The sequence below is a fragment of the Zingiber officinale genome, chromosome 7A, assembly GCF_018446385.1.
Source record: "Zingiber officinale cultivar Zhangliang chromosome 7A, Zo_v1.1, whole genome shotgun sequence".
Classification (NCBI taxonomy): domain Eukaryota; kingdom Viridiplantae; phylum Streptophyta; class Magnoliopsida; order Zingiberales; family Zingiberaceae; genus Zingiber; species Zingiber officinale.
The window spans coordinates 89,416,124-89,423,789 of NC_055998.1; the positions used below are offsets into that span (position 1 = coordinate 89,416,124).

General features: G+C 41.1%; 1 pseudogene; it reads left to right on the forward strand.

Annotated features, from left to right (window-relative positions):
• Window positions 1-6,614: 6,614 nt before the first annotated feature.
• On the forward strand, window positions 6,615-6,686 carry LOC122003274 (annotated as a pseudogene).
• The last annotated feature ends 980 nt before the right edge of the window (window positions 6,687-7,666 follow it).

The following is a 7,666-nucleotide window of genomic DNA, read 5'->3' on the forward strand; positions in this document are numbered from 1 at the left end:
CTCCTCGCAAGGCCAAATATTTTCGGGTATTTCAACTTATACCCAATCATCTAGGGTCCACACCTCAATCAGGTGCTTACTTAAGATGTCAAACTATAGGTCTCCATAACCAAGATGACTTGCATACCTCAAGTCGAAGGAAAATTGCACTCGAGTTGCAGTAAGAGTTTCATAGACATATTCAGATATATAGATAACCATATGAATTCTTACAACAAGTCACTCCAATGAACTAGTTACCATAACTAGCATCCATGTTTAACTCTCGACATCCTAATGTCTCCAGCCAATAAGAAAATAGCTGCTTGGCGAATCAAGGAGTATGACCTGTGCTAGTCTTATAGAATTAATGATGTTCAAATACATCAATTCGATGACTAGGGAAATTCTAATACGTTCATAATTGCACATGTAGAGATAATCACTAGTTATGATTCAATCATAATTTCTCTCATTCTATGAATTATATTGCGAACATTCAATAAATGAGTTTAAGACAATCAAATATATAATATGCACTCAAATAGTGAATCTATATTTAATAAAAATCATAAGGCAGGCAAAAGTATGAGTCTTACATCAAACCAATCCACAACTACTTCCTCATCCTAGAACAAAGAATCTACTCCATAGACGCCGGAGAAAAATCCGAAGACATAATGTTAAGCATACAATTCTCAAACAAGAAGAGAGAAAGAGAAAATACGCTTATCCAACGACGACGTGTGATCTTCGGATCCAATCCTTTACTTCTAAAGTTGATGTGGTGATGAAGGATCGCTGGACTGAGGTCCTGGACGGAGGTCTTGGACGGCGTAGAACAGCACCAAGTCGATTCTCTTCCTGATGGCTCGCTTCCCGGGTCTCCCCCTTGAGGAAAAGGGTTAAAACCCTTTTATAGGCTAGGGCGCGGCTGCGGTAGCACGGCCATGCCCTTTCTTGTCTCTAGCTGCGCTGCACGGTCGTGCCAATTGGTACGACCGTGTGAACCTGGGGCTCGGCTATAGGGACACGGCCGTGTAGGATTGCACGACCGTGTACTACTTGGTTGCGGTCATGGGGGGGCACGGTCGTGCAAGTATGCACGACCATGCTCTGATCTGCCTCTGGGTTGGCCGCACGACCGTGCAAGAGTTGCACGGCCATGCACTTCTCCTCTCCTATTTGGCCATACGGCCGTGTGAGGTTGCACGACCATGTTCTCTAGCTCGTTCTGGTGCGTCGACAATCACTATTTTTGCTCCGAAAGTTGTCCCTGTCACACAAAACCAAACAAAGAGCAGATATCTGAACAAAAAAGTATATATGATGAGTACATGATAAAAGAGGTGATCATACAAATAATATATATGTATAAAACAAGTAAATGTGCATTAAAACATGCATAAACGATCATAATATTTATGCACATCACACCCCTAGACTTGAACCTTTGCTTGTCCTCAAGCAAAACGCTGTAAACTATGTTCATGAGTGCCTGACAGTGTTTAATAATCCCTAGTGCATTTGCCTAACTCTATCAACTAGTTTCATTGATAAGCACGATTGTGGAGTAACTTAAGTATGACATAATCATAAGTCCTTTGTACTTGGTGCAATAAGTAACTCAAACTCTTCAAATTTTAATTTTCTGTCCTAGTTAAGTCGTCATACAATTGAGTTCCTAATGTTCCCGGTGATAGGCACTTACCTGCCGCACACTTGGTTCATTTTCCTTAAATTACACATGGTCTCAAAGGATAATACTTGGAATCAAGAGAAACATAATATTCATTTCCCCAGTAACCAAACTCGGTCTCAAAGAGGTGAATTGTTAGTTTCCACTCATGACAACTATTTTTTTTATCCCTTATTCAATTTTTTTTTGGTGTTAAAGAGGTGTAGCACTTGCATATGTTGGGATTTGGATTTTTCCAAATGAGCTTCCATGATCCGAGGTCATCCAGTAATCAAAATGTAATTAAGAAATCACTATGGGAACAAAAGTAATAAATAATTTGGATGAATCATAACTATTTCAAAAATATTTCTACTATTCAAGCTTAAGTACTTAAGTGTAGTGAAAATAGGATCCTTAAGGTTAGGCCAAAACTTATACCAAACTCCATACAATACTTAGCTTATTTTATACTACTAAATATAGAGAAAGGAGATACACCAAACATACTAACACTATCTTGATAGCACATGGACCAAGAAAATGCTAGACATTTTGCTATCGAACAAGTAGTAGAAAAAGTAGAAGGTTTGATGTTCTCAGATATGCCTCAAAACTAGAAATATAAACTCATAAAATGCGAATAAACAAAATAGACTAATAAAATATGCAAAATAGAAAAAATAAAATATGTAGAAAGAAAAGAAAACTCGACTCGACTCAGGTTGTGCAAACAAACATAACCCACCCCCCCCCCCCCGACTTAAACTTTTCATTGTTTCGATGAAATCAATACGGTGGTGGGGTGGGGGATAAGTGGGTCCCCGATGTGTGCTAGGGGGAAATCTAGGCATACCAGGAAGATGACCAAGGTGTTGATGATATTGATAAAGGGCATCTACTTGTTGTCTAGTAATATCCATATCATCCATAAAATTCCTCATTTTTTCCTGGTCGACCTCATAGTCTTGAATGAACTCTGTCACCTGACTATGGAAGTTCCTAATAAACTGAAAATGATCCTGTACCTCCCTAAACTGATCATCAGATAACTTGAAGTGACCCTCCAACAATCGTTGTTGGGTATTTTGCTTCTCATGAATGGAGTCTAAGGAGGCACGGAAATCAGAAAAACCAAATCTAGAGGGTCCCGTGCCATAGGTAAAAGAATGCCTAGGAGGTTCCAGAAATCCAGAAGGCTGCGGGAATCCTGATGACGAGGGCTCTTGATGGTACTTGATTTCTTCTATAATAGAGGGGACAGTTTCAGGGATAAAGTCAGTAATCACCCAGTTCGCAGGGTTGCGAACCGAAGTGCGCTCGGGGCAAGGAAGGGGTAATGGAAAACCATTGTTCCTAGGGAAGGCAAACTCATTCTCATCCCGACAAATCATCTTCATCGCAAGACAAGAATCGATGTCGATCTTATCATTACCATGAATAACCTCTAATCCATCAAGCTCACAACCCAGATTGACTGCTATTTGGGTGATCAATCCACCAAAGACTATCATCCCTGAAGATGCTTTAGCCGCTCTCAACAAATTTTGTAGAAAATGAAATCTGAAATCAAAATCGACTTTATTCAACATCGCCCAAAGAGAATAGAGCTCTACCTTTCTAACCACCCCATCACTCTCTCCTCGACCAAAGATCATTTTGCTCATCACTCGGTGGAGGTATCTAAAGGTCGGATTTTGCATGCGGGATGCCTTAGCTTTAGAAGGTTCGTAAGGATCCTTTGATCTGGTGATTGACGTCCAAAACTCATTCCATCTAATCTCATCATCAAATCCACGGGCACCACCAATAGGTAAATCAAAATAATTATTAAAATCATTAAAAGTCCACGAAACTTCTTTATTCATCATCCTAAAAGTTATGACCCCTACGTAGTCATCCTTAAAAGAAAATTTAACATCAATCGAACTCAAAAATTCAAGGACTAGGCGGGGGTAAGTTGGTAAATGAGCATACATAATATCGTTCTAGTCTAAAGCACTAATCATCCAATCTACCTCGTCCCTAATTCCTAGCATATCTAAAGTAGCGGGATCCATATATCTAGTGCATATAATTTTTCTAGCGACAAGGATATCATATCTAGATTTATGTTCATGATTTCTAAAAATAATATTGAACTCATTTTCGTTACCTTCGTCGCGTGCAACCCTTTTTCCTTTGCCTTTTGAAGAAGACGTCTTCCCTTTGCTTTTGTCACCTCCCGGTGCATCTCCTTCGCCAGATCCACTACTTTCTCGATGAAGTCTCTTCAAGATCTATGACATGGCGTGCAAGGTTTTGAGGAATTTCTTGTGGATATGGGTCTTGAGGATGGGAGGGGAGGAAAAGGGAAATATGGGAGTTGCTTCTCTCTTTCCGAACTTGTGGCTTGAAGAAGTGTTAGATCTAGATGTAAATTTAAGCAAAAATGAACTCTAGAGGTGGGAATTTGGGGTTTGATAAGGTGTAGTGGGGAGGAGAAGGCTTTTGGGAGAGAAGGAGATGGAAATTAGGGCTTTTGGAGGAGTAGGCGGCGCACACGGGTAGGGGCACGACCGTGTCTTATAGACACGGCCGGGTTAGTTGGGGTTCTACACGGCCGTGCCGATTGGCACTGCCTCCTCTTTTCTCCCCTCGGCCAAAGTCGCACGGTCGTGCTAATTGGCACGACCTGAGTCTTCTTCCTCTCTAGCAGTCTTGCATGGCCGTGCCAATTGGCACGACCCATGTTCTCCTCTTCTCTGCATAGGCCATACGGTTGTACAAGGTTGCACGGCTAGTGGCTTTCATCCCTCTATTAGCTTCATACGGTCGTGTGGGGGTCACACGACCGACTCCTTTAAGCTCACGGTGACTCGCCTTTCACCATTTTGATTCCTCTGACACCCCCACACCCATGAAATGCTCACGGCCAGCTCGTGGAGGCTCTGCACATCCTGAAAATGAATACCCAAAAATAAAGAAATAATAAAAGTACTCGACTCGAACTTACTAAAGAAATAAAATGATAAACGGAATGATAAATTGAAATGGAAACCCCTTGGGTTGCCTCTCAAGAAGCGCTTGTTTTAGGTCTTTAGCTCGACCTCATTTTAGTTAATGTGGACTAAACCCTTAGAAGCACGACTCTCCTCCTAGGGTTAATGCTCCAGTCTGCGGCTTTAGTTTTGCTCGTGTAGGACAAATGTACTTCTTATTGCTTGCTGGAGGGGATCTCTCTTGGAAACTGCACTCCTCGACTTTGTGTATGTTTATCTTGCTCAAATTTCATTGAGAAGAGAGGTCACAGATAGAGGAATATGATAAATTAAATTCAATCCTTTCTTTGCTGATCTCCAAGGATAACTTGTGACTTTTCACATCAATGAAGGCTCCAGCTATGGCAAGAAATGGTCTTCCAAGGATGATCGGTATCTTGGGATCCTCCTCCATATCCAGGATAATGAAATTTGTGGGATTGATACATCCACCCACTTCTACTGGCACGTCTTCCACTATTCCCATTGGGTATCTACATGAATAGTCAGCTAATTGCAGTGTCATAATAGTCAGTTTAATTTTCTGGAGTTCCAGCTTCTTGCATAAGGAGTACGGAAGTAGGCTAACGCTGGCTCCCAAGTCGCAGAAAGTTCTCTATATGAGTTCAGAACCAATTTTGCAAGGTATGGAAAAACTCCCTAGATCCTGAAGTTTTGGTGGAATATTTGTCATAAGTAGAGCGCTGCAATTCTCTGTTAATGCTACGGTCTCGAAGTCGCCCTTTTGCCTCCTGTTGGATAAAATTCCCTTTAAGAACTTTACGAACTTCGGCATTTGGTGTAGTGCGTCTATCAGTGGTACTTCTATGCAAATTTTCTTAATTTTCTTCAGGAATTGGTTGAACTCTTCATCCTTCTGGGATGTTATCAGTTTTTGAGAGAAAGGAACCGTCTAACTTTGTGGGGGAATTTGAAGAGTTTCTTCAACTTTCTTGGTGACCTCCTCTCCATCCCTATTCTGGATCTGATTGGGCAGTGGGGGAGAAGACTCTTCCTCTGAGTCAAGTCCTTTCTGAGTATTGATTTGGGGGTCTCCCAAAGTTCGTCTGCTCCTCAGCTCGATGCGGTTGCAATATTCCACTGGGTTTATATCTGGCTTTCCTGGAAATGTTCCCTGTGCTCTTGAGAAGGACTGGACTATCTGGCCTATCTGACTGTCTTGCATCTTTTGGTGTTTCTCAGAATTTTTCATTCTTTGAGTCAACATCTTAATCTCATTCTTCATCTCTTTTTGCTCTGAGAGGGCTTCTTCAAGCATCTTTTCAATTCTGGACAATTGTGAAGGTTGTTGTTGTTGATAAGTCTGTTGTCCAGATGAGTAGCTCTGCTGTCCAGATGAGTAGCTCTGCTGTCCAGGTGAGTAGCTCTATTGTCCAGGTTGATAGCTTTATTTTACTGGCCCTTGGTCCTGATTATTTCGGTATGAAAAATTTAGGTGGTTCCTCCATCCTGGGTTGTATATGTTGGAGTACGGATTATTTTACCTTTGGTTGTAGCTGACTATTGCATCGCACTGCTCAAGTTGGTTTATCTGTGCTTGTATTGGCCCTAGGGGGCAAGTATCTTGAGCATGATCCGTACTTCCGCAGGTTTCACAAACACAAACTATTGCATTGGTCGTGTTGTTATTATTTCCCATGGTCTCAAACTTCTTGGTCAAAGCGTCTAGCTTTGCAGACATGAGTGTGACTGTATCTACGTCGAATTTTCCTGACGCCTTTATTGGATTCCCTGAGAAAGAACCATCAAATCTTTCAGTTGCCCACTGATGGTGGTTCTGTGTCACATTCTCTATGATCTCTTCAGCTTCATCAAGACTCTTGTTCATTAGTGCTCCTCCTGCTGCAGAGTCGAGGGATACCTTCATGTGATAGTTGATTCTATTGTAGAAGGTGTGTAGAACCAACCATTTCTCAAGGCCATGATGGGGGCACTGTCCCAGCATACTTTTGAATCTGTCCCAGGCTTCAAATAGTGATTTTGAGTCTATTTGTTTGAAGCTTGCAATCAAGTTCCTCATGTGAGCAGTTTTGCTTGGTGGATAGAATTTGTCCAGGAATTTCTACTCACACTGCTCCCAAGATGTAATGCTGTTTGCTGGAAGGGAATTTAGCCACTGCTTGACCCTGTCTTTCAGGGAGAATCCAAAAAGCAATAACCTCACTGATTCTAGAGGGACTTTGTTTACTTTCATGGTACCACAAATCTCGTAGAAAAGCTCTAAGTGGTGGTTTGGATCATCGTGCAGTCCTCCTCCAAATTGATTCTGTTGAACCATGTGAATTACTACAGGCTTGATTTCAAAATTGTTGGCTTCGATTGGCAGTTGAGTAATGCTAGACCGAACCCCTCGTGCATAAGGTGCTGCATAATCCTTCAAAGTTTATCAGCCATCTCTAAAGATTCTTGTACTGCTTGAAATGCTTTCTGAAGGTTTCTTCTTCTCAAGAAGGTCCTATCGATCTCTAGATCGAACGGTAGAAGTTGTCTTGAAAGATTAGCTCTTCATATGTAAAAACAAGATACGAAATATAGTTAAGAAGAGAGTTGGAATAATAATATTTTTTTAGCGTTTTAATAAAAATGCAGAGAATAAAGAAAAACAAGAATAAAATTATTTATCTCTAAATGCAAAATATTAGAAAAAGGAAAGATAAAGGAAAAAAACAAAGTCTAGTCTAATCTAATATGATTATCACTAATGTTATGGACGTAGTCCCCGGCAACGGCGCCAAAAACTTATTACGATTCCGCAAGTGCACAGATTCATCGTCAGTAATAAAGATTATCGATCCCACGAGAACTGGTTATAAGCATTAGCGATGGATCACTTAGGATTAGCTAAACTACCGATGGTTGTAAGTTATCTAAAGAAAAGGGGTTTGGAAATGGAAACGAGAACTAGCAAAGAGAAAGTAATAGACTCGGTTTATGAAGAGTCCTAGGAGTTTGGTTTCATTGTGGTGGT